The 24,939-nt window shown below is 34.5% G+C and overlaps 1 protein-coding gene across 2 annotated transcripts in view; it reads left to right on the top strand.

Moving 5' to 3' along the window:
- Positions 1 to 24,939, top strand: part of ZPLD1 (zona pellucida like domain containing 1) — a 347,010-nt gene that overhangs the window by 272,772 nt on the left and 49,299 nt on the right. Inside the window, exons 1-3 of one of the 2 annotated variants that reach the window (XM_047723540.1) lie at positions 7,133 to 7,224; positions 7,691 to 7,776; positions 8,011 to 8,122. The gene's annotated coding sequence lies outside the window, so the exon portion shown is untranslated. Of the gene's footprint in view, positions 1 to 7,132; positions 7,225 to 7,690; positions 7,777 to 8,010; positions 8,123 to 24,939 lie in introns of those variants that run through there. The other variant, XM_047723539.1, reaches the window with a different exon arrangement.

The raw sequence follows: 24,939 nt of genomic DNA on the forward strand, positions 1-24,939 counted from the left end.
TGTTACCACCCTAAGGACATTTTACTTTTTATATTCAGATAATGAGTAACTATTTGCTTAGAGTCGAGTTGAGTATTAGTATTGGGCCAATACATGCATTCATTTAATTTTGTCTCTCTTTTACTATACATACTATTATTGCAATTACAGTATGTTTTGTCTCACATTTTGCATTTTAATTTGAAATTTAAAGCATCACAGAAAAGTTGTTTTCAAAAACTGAAGAGATGCTCAAAAATGTGTATATGTTTCAGAGGGGCCTGGGTGGCTTCAGTTGGTTAAGTGTCTGCCTTCAGCTCAGGTCATGATCCCAGGGTCCTGGAATAGAGCCCCACATTGGGCTTCTTGCTCAGTGGGAAGCCTGCTTCTCCCTCTCCTACCCCTGCTCATGATCTTTCTCTCAAATAAATAAATAAAATCTTTAAAAAAATTTATATGTGCTATTAATGCAACAGATTGCTAGCTGCTCCAGTATTTCATACACACACACACACACACACACACACACACACACACACACTCGTCATTGCATCATTCACTCAGTTTCTAAAGCCTGCTAGGCTCCTGATGGTACAAATGAAGTAACCTTTCAGCAACCTAACACTGGACTGCAGAAATGATGAAATCAGGAAGCCACTTAGAGTTTAATCCCCTCTCTATTAAGAATTCTTTTTGGAGAAACACAGGAGTTGCTGCTTGGCACCTACAAGTGCATTGGAAACCTGTTGAGTGGAAACTGGCCCAAGTACCAAAGTCCTGAATGGATTCCTTGTTTGTGAAAGGCTTACTACACATACCTGTGTTCAGAAAGAGGGTAAAGGAGATGGGAAGAGAGATCAGATAAGAATACCAATATATTTCTCTTATATTTAAAAATGTAATAATATTCACCTTCCGAAGTATTTATTGGGCAAAATGGAAAAAAAAATTGGCCAATAATTGGTTATATAAAGATTAACAAATGTTTCAAAAATAATTTTTAAAGGATACCAGATCCTTAGAAAGAATTGTGTCTGTTTGCAAAATACTTTTTTGGTGTCCTTAATATACGCTTCTATGTTCATTATGGGGATGAAATACACAGACTTTCAAATAACACAAAGTGGTTGGGAAAGTTTATTTTACATAAACAGAGTATTTAACTGTGGGATGAAAGGATGGGAACTGGAGGCAAATCAGATTCTACTTCTCCAAACCTGAGCATATGTAAAAGAAATCCTTTGCCCAGCAGAATTAGCAGATGGTCTATATTCCCTTGGAGTACACGGGCTCAATTCCATGCTGATTTGGGATTATTCATTCAAATGTTTTGGTCTCTTCTGAAACTTTAATAAGGTAGATAAGAATAAACCATGTCATTCATTTTGTTTAATATGATTCAGAGAGTTATTAAGGTAGCTTTTATACTTGGAAAAACAGTTAACACTCCAACATACACAGTTACTATGACTGGTGTAGACCGTTTCCTTAGAAAGTCAGCTAACTTATACATTGATCTGACTTCACAATCTAAACTTGATGAAAAAAATATTATTCTATCCTCTGTGTTTGGGATAAAGGTGGACAGGCAGTGAATACGTGGGACAGAATCAGAACTCCAAAAGACTCATTCAGTCAGGAACGATGAGTTGATTCTGAGAAGATAAAGTTTATTATGAATAAATTTTTTTTTTTCATTTTGGGTACAAATAAAAACTGAAAAGAAAAACATCTGTAAAGTTGTTAGGGGAGATGGGATTTAGCAGAAAAGATAGAACATTAGCTTGCTGTATTAGTCAGGGTTCTACAAAGAAACAGGACCAATAGCAAACCACTCTCTCCCTCTGCCTCTCCCTCTCCTCTATCTTTATCATCTCTACCATCTCATTTCTTTCTTTGTCATCTCTATCTCTATATGTACTCTCATGATTATATTTAATGTTGACTATGTGGAGAGGAGTTAGATGCTTTTTTTAAAAAATGGTGATGGAGAAAAATTGATTAATATTATACCATTCATGAAGAAATTTCAGAGAGTGAATATTTTACATATGCATTGCATTTTCATCTATAACATATGTTTCTGTAGGTCAAAGCCATAGGTTTGAAAAACTAGATAATATTTTGTTCTTCATCTCTATTCTGTGTTTTGTTAGGATAATGCTACTGAATACCTTCCTGAATGTGTCAAAGAGTAATGGTGATGTTATGACTCGTCTCCTTTGACATGACTATAGTAAAACTAGTATCAAGATGGTAATTTGGACTTACTGTTTTCCTCTTCAAGATGTGGTACTTTATTTTTTGATAAATATACAAAACTGTGAGTTTGGGCTTCGTGGTTAGTTAGCATAATGAACATATAAAGGGATGCATGGAATTTACTCTGTGACTCAAGAAAATGTCACTACCCGCTAACTGGGCAGTATTGCCTAAAAAGGTAAAGATCTTAGCAGGAAACTATCTCATTTTTTTTTTTTTTAGATTTTATTTATTTGTCAGAGAGAGAGAGAATGAGCACAGGCAGACAGAATGGCAGGCAGAGGCTGAGGGAGAAGCAGGCTCCCCGCTGAGCAAGGAGCCCGATGTGGGACTCGATCCCAGGGCGCTGGGATCATGACCTGAGCTGAAGGCAGTTGCTTAACCAACTGAGCCACCCAGGCGTCCCTCTCATTTTTTTCTAATAAGAAAATATCATTGACTTTTCACTTTAGACATGGTGGCAAATTGGTAGCTCAAAGTTGTAATCCAGTCCAAATATGGAAAAATGATTTACAAATGGGAGGCAGCATATAAAAGTCAAGTAGTTACAAATAAAATCCTTGATCTGTTCTTTTCTTGAAAATTTTGAATTTCCCACATTATTGAGTATTTATTCCTGGATGGCAACCATCTCCTGAAAAAGTGTTAACCATTGTCCTTAGGCAAGACTTGTGCCTTCCAGTTGGTTCTTTCCTGCCACAAACTCAATGTACCCTATGCCTATTTACCAGGGGGCTTACATTGCTTATTTAAATTACCTTTGAGCCTTTGTAGTCCTTGTAGTTTGTTTCCTCTTTTATAAAAGAGGTGGTACCCAACTTGACCAAAATGTCCAAGATGAATTACCATCCTGAAATGTGTACTGAAACTACTGTGGTATTCTATGTTTCTGGCTTAGAAATTTCTTAGAAGTTTGGTTTTAAAAGGATTGGGCCTGCCTTATTATGACAATAGAGATATGATTAAAACAATTTTTCCTACCATTATCCAGTTTGTGGCTTTCAACGAAGATTTGCTGGAAATACAAACCACGATTTCAGTGCTTTTATTGGCAAATAGGGCTGTATCGGTGAACTGATACAGTAATTGCACTTTTATAGCTTCAGCACTCCAACTTACAATTATTTTAAATTTAATGCTTTGATTAGGTGTTTCCAGAAATGAGAGTGCTTAAGTAATCCAAGAAACAAGGAAATGCCTTCTAAATGTAGGGATGATTTAAAAGCTTTCTTAAAGGTATTCAATATCAGATACCTAGTAAAGCTAGTTCCTGGAATTGATCATCTGTAAATAAATAACTAGCAAGAAATTATAGTACTATAAATACTGTAATCACCATGAAATCCTCATTGAAAGTATCTAGAATATATCAGTAAATCTTTCTGTAAGGGGAGTCTCTAGAAATACCTGAAACAAAACAAAACAAAACAAAACAGAGGTTTTAAGTATCATATGATATAAGAGCAATGATCTATCAGTGTTTCTACTGATGGTCTTAAAGTAATAAATTTAACATTCCTTTAATAACCTTTTCCCCTTTTATGGTGCAACAATTCCTACAATACAATAAAACTTTAGCCTTATTGCTGCTTGCTAACTTATCAACTAACAATTTATCCTGATCAAGAAGTAAGGATAATTTATTCTGGTTTTAGACTCTAGAGATTAGAAATATTTGGTTAAATTACTTGTTGAGCTGGGAAATCGATTGCACTTATGTATAAAGCTTGTGTGGGCCCTCTTTCAAGTGGGGCTAAATCTGCTTTTATAAATTGTCTACAATACTATGTGGACTGAAATCTTATTAGGACATAGAGCCAATTTATTTGTATATAGAGTACATGGGCTACAAGTGATTTTGTAAGGACCTGAAGAACATAGCTCTCTTACAACTCAGCTCTGCAGTAAGAAGCCTGTTGGGGTGCATCCATGAGATGCCCATGTGACGGCAGAAAATGAAATGCGAAGAAAATTGACTGGGGAGAATCTATGATACCAAAAACTATTTTCTGGCTGCTGGATTAATTGGTTATATCAAAGTAAAAAAAAAAATGACCTATATATGAGTTCCTTATGAGTTCCTTTATCTAACTGAGTTTGGGTCCATTTTATTTTCTTTTATTTCTTACTTATTTTATTTTTTTTATTATGTTCAGTTAGCCAACATATAGTACATCATTAGTTTTTGATGTAGAGTTCAACAGTTCATTAGTTGAGTAAAACACCCAGTGCTCATCACAACACGTGCCCTCCTTAATACCCATTTTAGAACAAACAGGAATTTGGGGCACCTGGATAGCTCAGTCAGGTAAGCGTCTGCCTTCACCTTGGTCTCATGTCATGATCCCCCAGTCCTGGGATGGAGTGCCATGTAGGGCTCTCTGCTCAGGGCGGGGAGAGGGGGGAGCCTGCTACTCCCCCTGCTTGTGTGCTCTTGCTTGCTTGCTCTCTCCACTCTCTCTTTGTCAAATAAAATAAAATAAAATAAAATAAAATAAAATAAAATAAAAATAGTAATTCTGAAAGTGAGACTAAACATTCACATGGTACAAACTTGATCAAGCATAGAGGTTAAGAGGTACAAAGTTCTTATGTTCATTTTATAATATAGTTCTTGAGTGTGAAGCTTAAACTTTGCTTTAATAGAAAACTAGAGTAAAACTGGTCTTCTTTATTTAATTTTTCCTTTAATTCTGAAAGAAACATATTTCCCCAATTACAAGTTATAAGAAAGAGTTATAGACATTTTCTGTAATCCTGTACTGTTCTTTTTTATTCATTCATTTATTCAAAACATGTCATTGAACACTACCTACATACTAGGCATTCTCCTGGCGCTAGGCAAGCATCAGGGAACAGGAGAACTCACAGGAGGGATTACATTCAGGTAAGTGTCTGGAGGGAGAAGACCCAGAAGTAAGTAAACTACTTAGTACACTAGAAAGTGGTAAGTGCTTTATAACTGGATGAGACTGAATCATCCAGGGAAGCAAACGTACGTATAGAGGCGAAGAGGGCAAAGACTGAGCCCTGGGGGCAGTTCCATCCCTGAGAGACAACTTTGTGAGAAGCCTGGAAGTTAACCTTTGCCCTTGTTCCTTACACAGGGGGCTGGTGATTGTCAATTTCACCTTTCTAGGTCTGACTCTAATAACAAAAAGACAAAGACTTGTCTTTGTGTTTCACAGTGGAAAGATCCTTAGGTTGAATGACAGAAATTATATAACTCTCCTGTTAGCAAGATCCTAATGTACTGACTTATTATCACTATGTTTTAGTATAGCTCCATGCACAAAGAGGGCTTTTCACTTTCATTTTCTAGCTCGAGCTATTCAGTCACAGAGTTCAGTTATATGATTTTTTTTTAAGATTTTATTTATTTATTTGACAGACAGAGATCACAAGTAGGCAGAGAGGCAGGCAGAGAGAGAGAAAGGGAAGCAGGCTCCCCGCTGAACAGAGAGCCCAATGCAGGCTTGATCCCAGGACCCTGGGATCATGACCTAAGCTGAAGGCAAAGGCTTTAACCCACTGAGCCACCCAGGCGCCCCTAGTTGTATGATTTTTAAAGGAAGTTGGGAGTGAGCCATGTAGTGTGAGGAAAACTGTTACTGGCCAGAGTGTCTTTGAGGTCTAAATTCAGCCTTCTTTAGGAACTGAAGGGCATTCATTGGTAGCCTTTCCTCTGATTACAAAACATTTAGTAAATCCCCCCCCTTTTTTTTTTTTGAACAGAATAACTGCTCAGATTTCCACTTTTGGTGCTATCAAATACCAATGAATATTTTATATAGCTAAAATTATTCCTTAATACAAGCATATGCTGCAGGTACAACTAATCAAATATTCAGCCAAGTCATATAACTTGTAAGACAAGAAATCCCATAATAAAGGACTCGGAGTTTTCAGAAAACTGATAAAATTTTCTCTTAGAAGTTAGTGGAATGTATGACATTACTGTTCACTACATTTTAATGGCAAAATAATAACAAATAATGTCAGTTACTTTATCTCAACTATTTCATCTTTTCCTTGCTGAAAGCCTGTAATGGAATTACAGTCTTTTTAGCTAACCAACTTTTAAAGAATGTGGGTAGTGGTTTCAATATTTATGAAATGCTCATTTTTCTCATAGGATAGAGGCTACTGATTTTTTTTTTGTAAGTGACAGAATTTATTAATTGATGTTTGAACCTGTTGAATTTTCATTTTAACTTTCAAAATGATAAAGAACATGACAGACATGTATTCAAAGTAAAACCTGAAACATCGCTTGAAAACACCTACCTCAAAAACTTCATTATAGAATGAAACAGCCTCTGGAGGATGAAGAAAAGCTGCAGTTCCTGTCAACATAATTAGGAAGACCTACAAGGGATTTCCTGGAATCATTTTCTTATGTTTTTAATAACAGTTCTTAACCAAAAAAATAATACAGGAAATTTCTATTAGTGGTATTCAAAAAATTGGTAGATTCATGTATCTCATATTTACTCATGAATAGAATGGTGTTTTAAGTTTATGGAGCTGACACTTCTCTGAAAAACATGAACCTTGATCTGTTTGGTCTAGAAAGTACCAACTCTCAACGCTAAACAAGACATAGAAGGCTATGTGAATCGCCTCCAGTTATTATTTTTTTAGTAGTTACATTAGCTTTAAGTTCACTTGCCATTTAGAGAGAGAATTTGGTTCAGGGAATGGACTAGAAATCTTCAAAGGCTGAACTCTTAGATTTTAATCTCAGTTCACAGTAGCCATAGGCAACTTGCCTCTGTAAGAAGCAATTGAGAATGTAAATGTTGTTAACATATCTTGAACCAATTGAATACAACAAAATTTTATAAAGCTATATGCCAGGGTATTACTGATAATGTGCTTTTTCCGGACAGGCATTATTATTAAACAGCTGGTGGAGTACTATAAATCTACACAATGGGCTTCGATCTGCCGTCTGGTCAGATCGTGCATAAGGTGCATTAGGTTAAGCTTTACTTTGGTCAAAATATCCTGAAACGTTTTTCCATGGCACCTGAATCCCAGCTTCCCACTTTCCTTCCCAATGAGAAATCATAATGGTTACTGGAGTGGAAGACTTAGATGACGTCCTGCTGGGTCCAAGGTCTCCAAGGGCTGATGGGTCATGTTGTTTGGAGATCTCTAAATAAAAGCGGAGATTATGAAGCAGGTTCAGTGTCTAACTCCTTTACAATTGGGTCCTGTTGGGTTTTTTTGCGTTGACAGCCTCTTAGTCATAATGATTCAAATCAAACCATTTTTCATGATGATATTCCATATCCCATTTTCATCACTACCTGAAATGTAGTATTGAAAGGGCCAGGCATCTTTCACAAAACATAACAGGACATTGATAACTGTGCAGATGGACTCCCAATCCAATCTCAGGCCTTGTTTCTTACTTTATAATCTTTTTTTTCTGGACCAGCAGGCTTTCCCTCATCAGGCTGACGATGGCTCGCTTCACACATACCACTCAAGACTTCTGTGCAGTATAAAATAGAAGATCAAAAGCAGGTAGGAGAAAAAGAATAAGGGAATGAAATGAAAACTGAAAGAGATGTAGCTGGAAGGAAACAAAGGTCTATAAAAGACGAGCTCAAGTTTCATGTTGGTGATGATTAGTCTTGCAAAATCTTCTGAGACCGAGGAAGCATTTGCTTGTTGAAAATCCAGGGTTTCCCCCACCCCCCTCTATTTTTTTTTTTTTTTAAGGCTTTTCATCATGAGCAACTCTTCTCTCATTTGAAGGGTTGAATCTTTTCTGAAAAAGTTTGGTAAGGCCAGGCATTTGAACACTGAGTCACATGCACCAGAACCAGGCACATGGAGGACAGCTGACTCCACAGAACCAGGGACTTGGGTAAGTGCCCAGCACCAAAGCCACCTAAAGTGACAGCAAATGCTAACTTTTTAGTAAGCATGGAAAACTCATTTTAATTTAATACTTTTTTTTATGTCATAAGGCAATCTCCAGTAAAATTCTGGTGGTGTGATTCCAGCGATGGGTAAGGGTTGGGCTGGGGAATCTCTTAATATCGCAAAAAGAAACGAAAAACATCTTTCCATATTTGAGTACAGAAAGGTAGAGAGAAAATTTTATTTTGTGAACTAGAGTCTCATCCCAAAGATTTGGGTTGGATTTGGAAAAAGGACTTACTCTTTTGGTAGCTTCTTCAATTTTGAAGTTAGAGCCTGAGGTCAAAATTTATACATGATTACTTACACCTTTGTATTTGAGCCTGGAGTTCCAAACACAATGCACTTCCAATCGGCTATGGCCCACGGGTTTTCTATTAATGAAATACCTTACCTCATTTCTTACCAGAAAATCTGCTTGAATATGGGTGCCACCATCTCTACTTACAAAGATGATATGATAATTGAAAATAATTATGGTTTTATTTTCTTTTAAATGGAAATAATTTTAATAATGAGTCTAGTGTTGTTAGAATTGCCATGGAATCTCACGTAATCTGGGAGGAAACATGGTGATTCCCATTTCTTGGGTGACCTCTAACGCTCCTTCCATTCTAAGATTGCCTTCAGTAAAACTAGTTGTTTTTGATGTTGAGGAGAAGACCTTACTTCTTAGGTTCATGTGTTTGAAATAACAATCTTTCTGGTTCTCAGGAATATGGCATTATTTGTTTTGCTGCAATAAACTGGTTTCTTATGATTCATCTTAGGGGCCAAAGAAAAACAATTCTAAACTTTCAGTTTAAATAACTTTGATAGCAACCGCAAAGGGGTTGAATTTAGTTAAAAACCTAATATTTCTTTTAATATATAATAGAATATTTCTTTATTATATCATTTTTCTGTCACTAGCTTTATCTTATGAGACACATATCAGAGCTATTATTTGAACATTGCTCCTAGTTATACATTTTTTAATGTACCTAAGTGATTTTTTATTTTTCTTTACAGACTATTATTATACTTGACTAAGTATAAAAATCTATAAATATGTTATATGTACTTTCATTTTAGAGGTTTTCAGCAATGTCTTCAAAATAAAATATAGTAATTGTTATGGTTAATAGCCACATAATATAATAACAAGATCATGCTAGATATTGCCAACAAATTCTGCATTCCCTTCAAGACATTTAAAGCTTTTTTCCCCTTTTTAAGAAGGCTTATGACAATGATCCAGAGGATAAACAAACAAACAAACAAAAAATCAGATTTTTTGGCTAGAAAATCTTATTTCAAAGGTAACTTTTGAACCATAAGCAGATGCTCAGACTATAATCTATTTAGTTATGACATCAAACAGTGAATTACTGAAGATTTATGTTTTTGTAGCTTTTTCAATAGCTTGGATAGCATTAAGATCCTTAATAGAGGATGATAATCTTTTGTATCATTTAAATACCTATTAGCAATGTTTGCTTGCAAGGAATTCAATTTTTTGGTCAATTTACCAAATTTGTGCTTTTCTTTTTTCCTTTTGTGTTTAAGCTGGAATGTAAACTGGGTCAAGACTATAAATTAAGCTTGATCTGGTTTGCTGTGTTTTGTTTTCATCACAAAACAGCGTAGCTAGAAACCAGGCATAACAGCTTTACCAAGACATGGTAAACATTAGTCTGAGTTTCATAGATTCAGAGTCATTGCTGAGTCACTAGGTATCTAAGTTGATTTTGAGTGGGGAATTACAGGAATTCCAAACTCTCAAGATTTCAATGATATGGTAAAGAAAGATACATCTCAAAAAAGTAAATGGTCGATTTGACCAGTTCAATAATTTTTTCCAAATATTGAATGAACATCATGGTAAGTGTTTTATTACTAATGATCAACATTTCAGATTGGCTGAAAGAAATCTCCTATGAACATACTGTGTCCTGTCCCCTAGGTTTACGTATTATTTTATGTAGAGTCCTATACTAATTGTTTAAAATGGGGTTGGCAAACTTTTCTGTATAAGGCTCACAAAGTAGATATTTTTACTCTTTGTGGGTCTTTGTCATGACTACGTAAACTGTCATTGTTGCTCAAAAACAGACATAGAAATATGTACATAAATGAGTGTAACTGTGTTCCAGTAACATTTCATTTATAGACACTGAAATGTGAATTTCATATAATTTTCCCTTTTCATGACATGTTATTTATTTATTTTTTTTACTTTTTTCAACCATTAAAAAATGTGAAAACTGCCTTTGCTCATGTTCCATACAAAAACAAGTGATGGGTAGCATTCAGCCTACAGGACATAGTTCACTGACCCCTAGTTTAAAGTATTAGTTTTCTAGAACTCACAATAAGATATACTAGTACATGAAGAAATATAAAAACCAAAATTACCTGTCTAGATTTTTATTGATTTTTTAAGACATAACTAGAGCATTAGAAAATATTATAGTGCCAAACTTTGAAGAAAAATTAAAAAGCTGCTAAGCCTTAAGAATAGCAAAATTAAAATTAGATTAAAATGACAGTTATATTATTTCTATTGTTATATATGTGAAAGAACAGGATGCTAAATACAAAAGGTATTTTTTAGTTTGTTAAAATGTAGTTGAGGTTAAATGAAAATGTCAATGGCTTTATTTGTTTGTAAAGTTCAGATTCTCTGTAAAATGAAGTTAACTTGAAATTGTCACTAAGACTACAGTCATTTAATATCTAACTTCATCATTAGGAAGAGTAAAAAAAAAATGAAGACTGTTTAGTGTCCTATATTAGAATTTAAAGTCTATTTGCTCAAATATGTTTACTTAATAGATAACCAGAGCTCATATGACTACACTCTCTCTCAGTTGAACATACCATCATTAAACCACTGAATATAAACCTTCTGTAAATTACATGCATTTTACTTTCAAATTAAACCATTTTTTAGATAATATATAATTTAAAATTGGAAAGAACTTACTGCTAACTTTCTATTTCAAATGTAATTTATCATAATTTGGACATAAGAAGTTAATTGAATAATGGAAAAATACTAATCTTTTAAGATTTTAAATCATTACCATAGAATATATACATTTAAAAACATATGTATTTGTGTATAATGTGCATTTGTGCTCATATATTTGAATTCTGGCACTGTAATTCTATTTAGAAATTTATTTTGAATAAGTATTTAAACTTAAAGTAATATGTTTCTGATTTCTAAAAACTTCTTGCTTTGTCATTTCTATCATAGAAATGTGTGCCACCAATATTAATAGAATGAGGAGACTTAGCAAGGGATTATATTAAGTTTGGTGTTTTAGTTTACAAAAATTGAAAAAATTATTTGCAAGGCATAACAAGTGCTAACAACTTTTTCTTTAAGAAGTCAGGCAATTACTTAAAGCTAATATTCAGGGAACATAAAAAGTATAAACATTTTTAAAAAACCTGAATCAATTAACTAATTCAAGCAATTTTAATCCAAAAGTTTTATATACATATAGATGTAATCTTAGACCCCAATCTCATTTTCTTTTGTATTAAAATCATATAAAAATCAATATAAATTACTTCTAGTGGTGGGTGGGTTGATTTAAGGATTTTAATGTAATGTTTTGTTGAAATTAAAAATTTGAATTTCATTAGTGATAGAATCATTAAAGAATAAAGAATTATCATGATCAGGACTAGATGTTAATATACTTGATTTTCTACATTTTGTTAGTGTGGTATTGTCCCTTGTATAACAAGGTAATAATACATTTAACAAGCATTTCTTGAGAATCTGTAGTGGATTTGGCACTTTGCTAGATCCTAAATATAAAAGTGAACATAATACTCTTGCTTTTATGAAGCTTACAGGTTTATTAGGGGATAACAAAGATGTACATATAAGTCAGCTGGGGTGATTTTGAACTCCGACTCCCACCAGACATGTAGCAGTGCCTGGAGATATTTTTGGCTGTCATGACTTGAGTGGGAGTCCTCCTGGTATTTAGTGAAGCCGAGGATACTGTTACATCTGCTACATTGATGTTAGAACATCCTGTAACAGTTATCTAGACTAAGATGCCAATAGTGCTGACTTGGATAAACCCTGATCTCAGTGTAGCACATTTTTAGAATTGCTATTATAGAACGATACAGAGACCCTGGTGGAAAAAGAATAGGAAGTGGTCAATTCTATGAACAGGAAGTGTTGTCTGGACAAAGGAACATAAAGAATGAATCTTGGAACACTGGAAAAATAAAATAAAATTTAAAAAAGAAAATAAAATAATATCTACCATCATTTTATTCAAATAAAGACTATGCCCCCCCCCCCCAAAGGAATATCTGAAAGAAGAGCTATGTGTGAACTGACTCTTGAAGGGCTGAATGGAGAGATGTTCCTCATAAGAGCGCTAGAGTTGGGAAGAGGAACTTTCAGACTGAGGCAGCAAAATGAGCAAAGGAATGAATGTCTGAAACAACTTCTCATTTTTGGGAACGTAAGTGCAGAGTAGGTAGAATGGGCATGGGAATAGGGAGATTTGGGGTTGGGCAGGTAAGTAGGAATCTTACCTCAGGAAATTTTTCTTTCTTTTGTTTTGTTCTCTTACATCATAAAATTGGGTGTCCCTCTGAAAGGTGTTGGGGATAATGAGGGGTTTCAATCAAGGACATGACATGATCAGGCAGTCTGTTTGTAGGATTCATCAGGTGTGGTGTCAAATGTCATGGTTATTTAAGGAAACACAAAATCCTACATCATTTGATCAGAGAAAAGCCACAGGAAGAAAAAGCCTTCCAGTAGGAAGAAAAGGATCCCTACTTCTTTTCCCATAAATGTTGTGTTTCTGGTTCCATACCTTTTAGTTATTTGGTCCGAACTCTACCAAAGCAATAAAAACTCAACCTTGCCTTGATTTCTGTGTTTTCATAAATGTGTTATGTTTCTGATTGGTTGACTCTCACAGGCCTAAGCTGCCATGTTGAAGAATTAGGTAGCATTGTCCTTTCTCAGAGGTTCTGTTTTCAGATTTTTGTTATGGAACCATGACAAATTTTTAAAAACCTGCTTACCAATAAAAGAAGACAACTAGAAAGGAAATCTCAGCTATAGCAAAACCTTGTTCTTCTATATCAGTGGTTCTCAACCCTGGATGCCCAGTAGAATCACTGAGGGTAGAGGGGTGCCTGTTTGGCTCAGTCAGTTAAGCATCTGACTCTTGGTTTCCATTCAGGCTGTGATCTCAGTGTCCTGGGATAGAGGACCATGTTGGACTCTTTGTTGGGCTCTTTTTTGGGCTCCCTGCTAGGGGGGGAATCTGCTTGAGGATTCTTTCCCTCTCTTTCTGCCCCTCCCCCTGTTCATGTCTGTTCTCTCACCCTCTCCCTCTCTCTCTCAGATTAGTAAATAAATCTTTAAAAAAAAAAAAAAGAGTCACTGAGGGGAGAGATTTGGGTATATGTATTTCTTTCAACTCCTTAGGTTAACTCAGGGAACTCTGCCTGAATACAAAATATTAACCTCACATTTTTACTATGGTTTTCAATGATTTCTTTTTAGTTTTTCTCCAGTAAGTGTTTCTTCTTATTTCTATTAAGGATTAAGATGAATTTTAATTTTTTTGAGGTTACTAACTTTTAGAAGGTGGCTTTCTGATAGTGTTATAGGGCAAGGGGAAACTAGTCTATGATTTTGTATGTAAAACAGATTGGGTGAGTCTCACTATCTAGAAAGATAACTAGAGATTTGAACATGGAGTTTCCAAAAGTGATATTTATTATTTTTCAACAGCCTTATTTTGTGCAGCCTAGCTCTCTGATTGGTTGGTTGATGTGGCCAATGAGCATGGTGCAGTGAAAGCAAGGTTAGGAGTTTGATCTTCCTGTAACGCATTCTCTGTTCTTCAGCTATGGGTCATACACCTCATCCTAGACAGTTGCCTTAAAATTGTGGGATTTCTTAGCTAACATGCTACAGGAGGTTGTATTGTGTTCCTGTGAGTGTACCGACAGAACTCATCACTGTGAAAAGTAACTTAAAATGCCAGTCCTAATCCTTTGTTAAATCAACAAAATAGTCACTAATTACCTGCTCTGTGCAAGGGGATGGCATTTTTTTTTCATCTGTCAAGAAACAGAAGGAAAAGAAGGTGCAGTTTTCATTCCCTATAGATTATTTATAACATCACACCAGTGAGCAAAGGAGAAAACACTATCATTACAAATTGTCTTCTCTCCAGCTTCTTGAATATTTTCTTTTGCATTTCCTTTCTCTGTCATTAACAATCATTCCCTTTGTGGAAGATTTTTCTCTTAATTTCTTTCCTAACTTTTTTCCTTCAATTCACAAGCTTCCTTAAGTAAATAACTATTGCCTCTACTTCCTTAATATTTACTTAAAACAAACATCCTCCTAAAATATAAACAAATAAATAATCACAATCTGTAACCATAGTTGGAGTCCTTACTTACAGCATGGAAAATATAGTTTTTCTCAGCATTTTTCTATGGGTAGCTCAGTCTGGGAATGTTATTTTCCTTTTTGCTTGCTTCTTCTGTGAGGCTAATCAAACATGTTTGTGGGTAGGGACATTCGCCCATGGGCACCGTGTTGCTGCCTTGTTCTAAATCAGTGGGTTTCAAACTTTCCAGTATGACTCATAGTCAGATATTTTACATTGTAATCTAACATCCAAACACATATACATAGTATATATATATTTTACAAAAATATGCCATTTTACTCTATTTCATTCTATTCCATCCTATACTGTCCCATCTTTTCCATTTCATGAAAAATGTTCTTCTTGACCCAGTAAACTAACATCCTAGCGTTAATACTAATTTTTAAAAGGTTCTTCTAATCTAAACTCATGATTTTCAACAGGATCTGTGGGTTGTAGAATCCTCCTAAAAGTATCATAGTTGTACAGATACTTGGAAAACAAAGCTGTTTTTTGTTGTTCAGTGAAGATTTGTATTTAATAAAGTGGGTAATTTTATTTAGAGTTTCAAATAGCACAAATAATGAGATTACTTTGTGTTTCAAAGACTTAACTTCTATTCTCATTTATACTTTATTCTCTTTTTTTTTTTTGAGTCATCCAATGAATGGACTAAACTAAACACTCATTGAAATTCATTTGAAAGTTAATTCTGTATTGCTGGGTGACATCTTTTGTGTCAGTCTTTGGGTCAGAGACATTTTTGTCATAATGAGCCCCAGTTTTCAAACTGGTCTTGATGGAATATTTGCTACTATAGTGTGAAATAAGCTCTCCTAAAGAAGTGGGATCTCCATGTCTTAAGAATTTATGTTTAATTTTGCCAAAGACCCCAATTTACTAGTTACGTTACAACATTATTTGTAATCTCATCCACAATAATATGTCCCGCTTACCTCCTCCTTTCTGTTCACCTGCTTCTCTCTCACTTATTGACTAAGACTCACTGTAAGGACCTTACCTACTGTGGCCCACAGTCATCTCTACAATTCACCTGGTGCTTCAGATCCCAGAGACCATTTTGATTTATGAGACAGAAGCTGAAATGTCGTAACCAGAGTTATATCTTATATTCCTAGCACTGGCTATTGCAGGGGCTATGATTTTGTTAGAATTATGCTCATCTCAAAGCCACAAAAGCTCATGAGCTCTTTTTTTTTTTTTTTTTTTTTTTTTTTTATGAGCTCTTTTCTTAAGAAGTGGTAACTATCTTTCCTTCAAAACTCTTCATTATCCAATGTCTTGACATCAGTTGACTTTGATCCTATAAATACGTTAGGCTGATTTCTGCTTCTTTTCTGTAATGCTAATAGAAAAGGGATGAAATATTTTTCAAATGTTCTGTAAACTACTTATAATTATTTAGTCACTTAGATTGTGCAAGTCCTTATTTTATAGATAGTAAGAGAGTTCAAGACAGGTAAAGTGGGTTACCTAAGATATCACAGTTAAACTAAGTTAGCTGTGGGTCACTGTATTTTGAGTTTTTATTATGATAAATGTAAAATTACAAAAGATCAAAATAATAGCTAAGCTTTAATGTTTTGCCACAGTGCCTACACACACACACACACACACACACACACACCTACACACACACACACTTTTTTTTTGATAAGTCATTTTAAAATAGAAATATAGCTGCTACTTGAAAATCAGGATTAATGCTTAATTCTTTCCTTCTCATTACTGATTTTCAAAGAAAGGATTTAATATACTGATCACCTCCATGAGTGGTCTTTTTAATTCATAAAATATGAGTGGTCTTTTAAATTCATAAAATAGAAGCATTTAATATGGAGCTAACTGAAATGTTTACATACAAGGATTTAAATTTTAGATTCTCCCTGATTTCAACATTGATTCTTAACTAAAGCTTTTGTATATATGTACTACTTGATCTGACTGGCTAAAACTTTTGTGGATCTGACTTTATCATGGCTGAAAGTATTGTATTTTGTCCATGTAATTTTGTTGTTATCAAACATCTAATTTTGAGGTATTAGAAATTATTACTTCAAGGAGGTGCTTTTAGTTATATTCTTTTGTACTATGTATAACAAGTATGCATTACCTGGGAAAACCATTTAGCCACTTGGCATCAATTCCCACATCTAAAAATCAAAGGCAGCTCTGTTGCTTCAATGTATTCCTCAGAGTGATGTCATGAAGGTTAATATTACATTCCCCCAAACAGCTCAACAAATAATAAAAAAGAAATGAACATTAATGAGAACAGGGTTGAAAATGTATTTGAGGCAGAACAAAGTGCTATCACAAATTACCAGCAGCTTATTTTATTTTATTTTGTGACTGTTGCTTCCTGAAAGCCTTGAGACCTTTGAGAAACAAACAAAAATGTAGATGCAAGGAGAAATAAATAAGAGTATAAAACCAATAGCGGCTTATTTACTTTTAATATAATTTTAATTTACCAGAAGAAGAACAGAACTGTCCAAAAGTGGAATAATGCTTTCCCTTGATATGATTGGGATTAATCTGTGAGCCCCTTGCTGATTTTTATTTCTTATAAAATGATGAGATAGATATGAGGGTGTTCTGGATGCAACATTTGACACCCCCTCTGTTGTTGTGGAAGGCAGTAGATCTCTAACATCTCCTGATATTGTAAACCTAAATTCTGATACGGGAGGTGATTTTAGAAAGAAGGCCTTGAGGAATTTAATATAATTTTCTCCTCCAGTTCTTGAAACATCATGGTTTCATTGGCTCTTGATAGCTGGAAGTCATCTTAGTCATTTTGTCATCAAACAGTTCACTGCCCACAGGAGGCCCAACACCACAGAGACAATTAGTGATGGAATGAGAACCAGAACTCAAGACATTATTATATTTAATCAGAAGCATGCTAGTGTATGCTACATAAGTGTTACATTATATGAATTGATAGGCAATGTGGAAACAAAAATATCTAAGTGAGTTTCTACAAGGAGGTTGTGGGTAGGCCCAGACTATAATATATGATGGTAAAACAACTTTTTCATAAGAAATCTTTCATTATCCCAAGGTCATAAAGATATTCTTCTAAATTAATTTCTAGAAGTTCTATTGATGTTATTACTGTGAAGCTAAAGTGTTTCCCCTCTGATTAAAAACTTTTTGAGGATAGAAACACATATTCAGAAATGTGTATTCTGTGCACTTTGTGAAGTCATATCAAATTGGAATTTGTCATCAGCAGATTCCACTATATAATCTTGGGGAGGAAAAGAAAGAAATGTTAATTAATTTAAATAGTATTTTCAGTCTTCCTATTATTCCAGTCAATAAATTGATTTATGACTGTGTAAATGTGAGGTAGACTACATCAAACTAATACCCTTCAGTCAATCTTAGTTCCCTTGTAATTGTGAGTGTGAACATCTCAATATGGGGTATATGAACTTAGTGTTTCATGATGTGAATTCTATGTCTAACGTGGCTTCTGAAGCAAAACAACCACTTATTCTGTGTTTAGTGTGAGGGTTTTTTTCCTGATGCTCTATATTGAGTAATTGAAAAATATATTCTGAGGTGTCTTAAGATTAACATTCAATTAGAGTTACAAATGACCAAATCTAGCTATTATTAAAGATTTTAAGTTCAGATTATGGCTTTTTATCTATAAGTTCTAGTAGACTGTACATTTTTTAACAAGCCTTTGAGTAATAATATTTGATTTTATATGCAAAAGCTGTTAATTAACATACTGAAAAGGAAATAAGATATTAATTTTTTTATCAGATAAAGTTTAGTGTGTTTGTAAGAGTTAAGTTATCTGCTATAAAAAATCTAAAGTATTCAACTAATGCTCAAAGATAAAAAATAGGTTTTTAAATATGTTCTATTTTATATTTTATTAAGTATTTCAATAATATATATAATCTTCAAAGTATGTCAATTTTACATAAAAAGTCTAAATTATTTTTTTAGCAGCAATGTCTATAATAGCCAAACTATGGAAAAATCTAAATTATTTACTCAGTTACACATCTTAAATCAGAATAAAAGAACTAACTTTAAATAGGTCACACAATTACAAAGAATATCAACATGCATAGTTCTTTTGACACAAAGAAATGATACTCTAATTTTTGATTATCTTAAATACTTTTATGCCTACATATTCCTGGATTTAAGAGATACTAACCCACTTAGAAAGCAATTATCTTCTAAGCTTACAGCAATTGCTTATTAGTCAGAGGCTTTGACTGGGACAATGGATTGATTCTTATTTGTAAGCATCATGCAACATAGCCTTATTTATTTTCTATACAAGGACTTAATAAATTAGAGAAGAGATTGGTCTCATTGTTGTTATAGTGCACATAACTCATCCAAACCATATAACCCACATTTCTAACATTCTCTAGATTCATGTTTCCCATTATCCAGTTTTTCTCTCTGAAACGCCAATGGTACAGTTTTAATCTTTGATTACATTTTGCCTTTACTGACTCTTTAAGATATTTGAATGAATTTGTCCTGCTTTAGATATTTCTGATTTTTACAGAATCTTGTATTTTCTCATATTATTTTGGTCTGATAGGACAGCAGAATTCTTATGGCTATAAAATGATACCAGAGCAGTGAGAATTCTATATTTCAAGAGTCTAAAGGAATGTAACAATTCAAATACAATACATAAACCTTTGCATTTAGTTATATTATCTCTTTGGTCTCTTTTTTTGTATCCTGAATTGGGGAAAGATCAGTTGTAAAATACATTTTCATTGAATTGGAGAAATCTGAATATAGTATTGATATTAGATGCTATTATGAATTAATTGTAATTTTATTGAGTTTAGTAATGGTATTGTGGTTATATGGAAAAGGTCCTTTTTTCTTAGGAAATGTATGTGGAAATATTAAAAACCAAATTGTCTAAAACTTAATACCAAATGATGCAAAAATCACCATCACCACAAGAATAGATGGATGGACTGATAAAGAAAATAAACCAAAAATATAAGAAAAATAGTATCTACTAAGTAATACATATTACCTTATATTTATTATCTCCCTTTCTAGTGGATAAACTCAGAGAGTAAGGACCATGTTTATTTTGTTCACCACTGGATCCACAATGCCCCGGGTCTGAAACGTGGAAATTGCTCTATTAAAAAAAATGAATAAATAAAATGAGTGAATTAATTAACAGAGGAATTTCAAATAATGGGGGTACTAAAAAGGGTACTCCTTTATTCTTAGGCAAGAGCTGACCAGGGTATGAAGTTATCTTTCCGTTATCATTATTGGTACCCATGCAAATACTTTCAATTTTTTGGAAGTTATGTTGGTATTCAGCCAGAATGTCAGCATGGTGTCTCTTCTAATTGGCTGGTTCTTCTGTTGTGCCTTTTCATAAATATTTTGTATATTATCTCTATTAAGAAAGAAACATTTTTGTTTGGAAATAATCATACTAACTGCTAATTATTTAGCTAATTACAGGGAAATGGGCATTTAAAATAAATAGATAAATTACATTTTATTATTAATCTGTTACCATGGTACTTCATGAAAAATGAGAGGAAGTTAATATACTAACATATCTTGGGGCACCTGGGTGGTTCAGTCGTTGGGCATCTGCCTTCAGCTCAGGTCATGATCTCAGGGTCCTGGGATTGAGCCCTGCATCGGGCTCCCTGCTTTGTGGGAAGCCTGCTTCTCCCTCTCCCACTCCCCCTGCTTGTGTTCCCTTTCTCACTGTGTGTGTCTCTCTCTGTCAAATAAATAAATAAATAAAATCTTAAAAAAAAAATATACTAACATATCTTCAAAGCTGCTTCAGTAGGATAAAATGTACACATACCTTGAAAATGAAACTGGTGAATTATTTAAAAAAAGGCTTTTAGAGTGACCTAGTTCAATCTATCAGTACCCCCCAAACTAAGGTGTTAGAATAAATGTTTAAGCTGAACACTGTAGATCATTTTAATTCCATAGATTACTCAAGAAAACCCTCAGCAGAAAGACAAATGAGAGAAGTGGGCAAAGAGAAATAAATGAACAGTGTGTCAGAGAAGATTGGAGAGGGCTTTTCTCTTAGGAACAGCCTTGAGCATTCACGTTTTCTCATGGTATACATCAGCATCTTTAGTCATAAAATTTCTAAGTATCTTCTTGATGGCTAAGCATATCTCCTTCTTTGAGGCATTTTTCTGAAAGTTCATGGTACATTTTATTCTTTGTTTAGCAAGACAAGGACACTCTATGTTAGAGAATGTGTATGTACATAGTAATGGATATTTCTGATGAAAGTTTTTCCACTTTCCTTTTAATATATCTATTGCCTTTAATGTCCAAGTGTAACATGGAACTAAAGAGCACAGAGTTTCAGTCTAGACACCCCATCAGAAAATATGTCTCTTCATTAAACAGTTGTGGTTTCCAGCACTTTAAAACTGATGATGTGGAGGGTGAACTAATAATTTCTTTTTCTAGAGGCAAGACTATGTAACACTTTGAGACCTCACTGAGCAGGACAGTTGCCTACCTGTACAAATTCAGTGCCTTTTTGCCCCAGTTCTTACCTGGGTCTTATTGGTTGCTTTAAAGGGCTTTATTCCTTTAACTTAAACTTTGATCTCTGCTAAAATATACATATTTCTTCTCCTTTTTCCCGGTAGCCCTTTACACTATTTCCAGTCATTTAAAGTATAATGAACTGTTTTTGATCTTTTCTGAGGAGCAGGCTTGGGTGGGTGATACAGAAGCACCAGTACTGAGGTTATGCTCCCTGTAGAAACCAGCAAGCTTGTGCAGAGCAGGTGGCTAATAAATTTGGAGGAGGCCTGACAATGAGAGAATTAGGGCAATCACTGATGCGAAAGGCCCTTTTCATATTTTTAAAATCTGTATGATAAAATGATCAGCTTTAGTTTAGTGAAAAAAAATCCATCTTAGCATGATGATTAAACATATGAAGAGCTGATGTTTGAATTTCCTATCTTTCTTCCCACCTAGAACAGTATCACACAGATGGTCTATATATAGGGAATAAAATTAAGGAAGTAAGAAACTGATAAATGATTGAACCCATTTGTTTCTGTAAAAGTTACTTCTTGAGAGTAGATAAAAGAACTTTGAACTTGTTCACTTTTTCTCAGGTCACAGGGGTACTATTTAATAAATTGCTTTTCTCAGGCACTAAGGGCCACCTTTATTCATCTGAAAAGGTTAATGGAGTTGTTCAAAATGTCCAAGTCTTTCCCAGAGAATAATTTATGCACTAAAAGTCTGTTTTATTTGGGAAATGCCTATATAATGTAAAAAAAAAAAAAAGGTGAAGTACAAATTAAAAAGAGGTAGATCTGGCAGTTCAAAACTAAAGTAATTTTTTTTCATTTATATGTATTGTTTATATATCCCTGACTACCCCATTTAAAATTTTAATACTCCCATCGTTCCACCCCAGAACTTCCTATCCTTCTTTTTGCTCTGTTTTTTTTTTTTTCATAGTGCTTATCCCAAATATACTCTGTATTTTACTTACAGATTTTCTTTCCTTCTGACTTCCTTACTAGAATGTAGGTTCTAGGCAGACAAAAAGTTTTCAGCAGCCCCCCTCACTGGATATGTAAAACCAGGCATATGTAAAGCATTCAATAATATTTAATAAATGAATACAGGAATAATCTTTCTTGATCAAATTTACTAAGTGATTGCCATTTTTCCCTTTGAGGAGTGTAGGTTTGTTTTCTAGAAGGAAATGCCATGTGATAGTTGAGGGTGGTTTCTAGAGTCATTGTGCATCGAATCTTGACTTTAATTCTGGTTATCTTAACCTTGGGCAAGTTAGTTTACATATCTGTGCCTTAGTTTTCTATCCCCAGAGTAAGACAAATAAATTCCCTATCTCATGGTTAGATGACAAGTATAAAGTGCTTAAAAAAAACGTGCGGAGAAAGGGGAGCCTTCCTACACTCTTGGTGGGAATGCAAGCTGGTGCAGCCACTCTGGAAAACAGCATGGAAGTTCCTTAAAAAGTTGAAAATAGAGCTACCCTATGACCCAGCAAATGCACTACTGGGTATTTACCCTAGAGATACAAATGTAATGATCCGAAGGGACATGTGCACCCGAATGTTTATAGCAGCAATGTCCACAATAGCTAAACTATGGAAAGAACCTAGATGTCCATCAACAGATGAATGGATAAAGAAGAGGTGATATATATATATATATATGCATATATGAACACACACACACTGGAATACTATGCAGCCATCAAAAGAAATGAAATCTTGCCATTTACAATGACATGGATGGAACTAGAGGGTATTATGCTGAGTGAAATAAGTCAATCAGAGAAAGACAATTATCATATGATCTCCCTGATATAATGAATTTGAAAGGCAGAGTGGGGGATTTGGGAGATAGTGAAGGGAAAAAAATGAAGGAAGATGGGATCGGGAGGGAGACAAACCATAAGAGACTCTTACTCTCACAAAACAAACTGAGGGTTGCTGTGGGGAGGGGGTTATAGATAGGGTGGTTGGGTTATGGACATTGGGGAAGGTATGTGATATGGTGAGTGCTGTGAAGTGTGTAAGCCTGAAGATTCACAGACCTGTACCCCTGGGGCAAATAATACATTATTTGTTAATAAAATAATAAATTAAAAAAAAACATTGTGGTACACAATCAGTCCTTAAAACTCACTAGTATTACCATTAAGCCAATCTGTGAAAAGAATAATATCTTTATGGCCCTCATTGCTTAAGTGATATAGTCATGACAATTATGTAAATCTTAAAAAATTTTGCCTTAATCATCAGAATTATTTAGGTAAAGGCATATGTGATGTATATGTTATTAATATAATTTACTCTCTGAAGATTACAGAACATTAATTTTATTTATTTGACATACTCCAGTTAAACCAAACAGAGTAGTGTAATAATTACAAAGGTCAAGCTTGGTTTTGAACTTTACTCTGTCATTTTCTAGATCTGTGACCCTGAACAAGTCAATGAAAAACTTTAGGCTTCAGTTTCCACATCTGTAACATGGGTAAAAAAATAAATCTACGATGGTAGTTGAATACTAAATATAGCACAATGCCTGGCAAATAACAGATCTTGGTAAAAGGAAGGTTAAAATAAGATAATCAAATATGCAAAACTAGAGAACGGTGCTTATGACAGAACCATATCAATTTTCATAAAATTGAGAATTGAAAATGAAATTACATTCTTCTGACTCATGTTCAATCTTAAGCAAATAAAACAGAATTTATATTTTAGAAGAAATTACCATTTTAAAAAGAAAATTTAATATGAGAAACTTGGACATATTTGACAGCAAATCACTTGGCCCATGATTTTCTTTGAATTGCCACATATAAAACACAGAATTTTTTAGTGCCAGTTTAAGAGATGTGAGTGTCTCTTTTTACACTTTAGGATTAACACTCCTAAATTCCTTAAAATTCAGTATTGTGGACATAAGTCTCCTCTCCCTCCTTTATCCCCATCAATTTAAATTTATGAAGATACAAAGCTAAGAAACTCATGCAAAAACCTTGTGCACACTTTCTCCAATGTTTTTGTTATCTAAGAACTTGTTATGAATTTTTTTTAAAGATTTTATTTATTTATTTGACAGAGAGAAATCACAAGCAGGCAGAGAGGCAGGCAGAGAGAGAGGAGGAAGCAGGCTCCCCGCTGAGCAGAAAGCCCGATGCGGGGCTTGAACCCAGGACCCGGGATCATGACCTGAGCCGAAGGCAGCAGCTTAACCCACTGAGCCACCCAGGCGCACCATGAATGTTTTTTATTATTGGTTGTGTTAGGCAGTCCTGCATACCATTGTCAGCACTGAAGCTGGGGCACTGGTTGTTGCACTTAGTTATGGTGGAGAAGACGGGAAATAACTTTGCTCAAATAGAGTCTGCTGGAGCCATGAAGGGACAGCAAACACCACATGTCCCACCAGAATGGACAATGAAAATTGGGTTCTACTTTGTGATGTGAAGCTCAACTAAGCTTTTATAACCAGACAAGGACTGGAGTACGCATGTCTAGAATTATAGCTGCCTAGGAACTAGGGCTCTTGAGCAAACAGGACTTTATGCTTTAGTGAATGTAAAGAGTCTCAAATTGTCCCAAATCCCAGGCAATTCCATTTCAGAAAGAACTTTAGGACCTGTGGCAAGATAACATTTCGAAGCTTGCCTCTGTGAGATGATGTTCAGGGTCTCTGTGTGCAGGGGAAATGATGAGACGGGATGGAGGGTGGGAAGTTTGCATGTTAATAGTTCATCATT

Source organism: Lutra lutra, chromosome 1 (genome assembly GCF_902655055.1).
Source record: "Lutra lutra chromosome 1, mLutLut1.2, whole genome shotgun sequence".
Taxonomy (NCBI): domain Eukaryota; kingdom Metazoa; phylum Chordata; class Mammalia; order Carnivora; family Mustelidae; genus Lutra; species Lutra lutra.